The sequence below is a fragment of the Alosa sapidissima genome, chromosome 8 (assembly GCF_018492685.1).
Source record: "Alosa sapidissima isolate fAloSap1 chromosome 8, fAloSap1.pri, whole genome shotgun sequence".
NCBI lineage: Eukaryota > Metazoa > Chordata > Actinopteri > Clupeiformes > Clupeidae > Alosa > Alosa sapidissima.
In genome coordinates this window covers 32,760,010-32,760,907 of record NC_055964.1, presented here as the reverse complement: position 1 = coordinate 32,760,907, position 898 = coordinate 32,760,010, and the positions used below count along the sequence as shown (strand labels likewise).

The 898-nt window shown below is 43.5% G+C and overlaps 1 protein-coding gene across 1 annotated transcript in view; it reads right to left on the bottom strand.

The window, feature by feature from the left end:
• The window catches only part of lmx1bb (LIM homeobox transcription factor 1, beta b), a 40,089-nt gene extending 39,722 nt beyond the window's left edge, over nt 1-367 (bottom strand). The window contains exon 1 of the mRNA XM_042102367.1: nt 191-367. The gene's annotated coding sequence lies outside the window, so the exon portion shown is untranslated. The remainder of the gene's footprint in view (nt 1-190) is intronic.
• Between the last annotated feature and the right edge of the window lie 531 nt (nt 368-898).

The window sequence follows — 898 nt, the reverse complement described above, 5'->3', positions numbered from 1 at the left end:
TCTTTAAGACCTCTGTCGGGCAGAATTGAACATAAACACATTCACTTTCCACCCAAACTAGAGCTGGTAGCTGGTGTGTATTTGCAGACATGTAACACTTGCAGACACACATGCGAATGTACCTGTCGGATCTCAGACACTGTGCATGCTATTAAGTGATGTGAGCTAAACTTCATAAACACTCAATCACCTGTTATTTAGCAGTGCTGCTTCTGCACGCTGTTTCCGCTGCCGCACAAGCGTGTAGCACAACACACCCAACCTTAGCGGCCGCAACTTGTCGGGGTTTCGCAAACTTCCCCGGTGCAGTGGCAAGACCGAGCGAAAACAGTAAATCCCGGAAAGATAAGTAAGATGTCCCGGTGTTAACTCCTAAATTAGAGTACCATTGGGATCCACGCCGCCTGAAAAAGCCCGACACTCAGACTGGAGTAAAGTAGAACACCCTCCCCTTTCCGCGCGCGTCACTTTCTCAGACTATTTACCGACTTGGAGATGCTATTGGTTGCGCAGTGTTCCCGAGTTCTGCCGAGGAGAACCAGGCGTTCCGCCTACAACATTGTAATGCAGTCTACTGCCAGAGAGAGCCACAAGCAGGGCGATTTACGGCGCTGCCTGCAATGATATTTATATTAAAAAATAAACAGTAAGCCTATACCGCCACTTACAATTACAGAGGAGGATTTGAAAAAGCAAACGAATTAAAAAAATAAGAGAGACAGAAAAGCCTGTTAATTCTCTCTCTCCATGCCTATTGCAAGAGTATGCTACTGTGTCTGTTAAAGACAATTAATTATTTGGAATATATTAGGAAAAAAGTAATTATGTTATATTAAAATGCCTCTGAAGAATTGACAATAACAACATGGGAAAAAACACGAAAATAATAGCGTTTTTA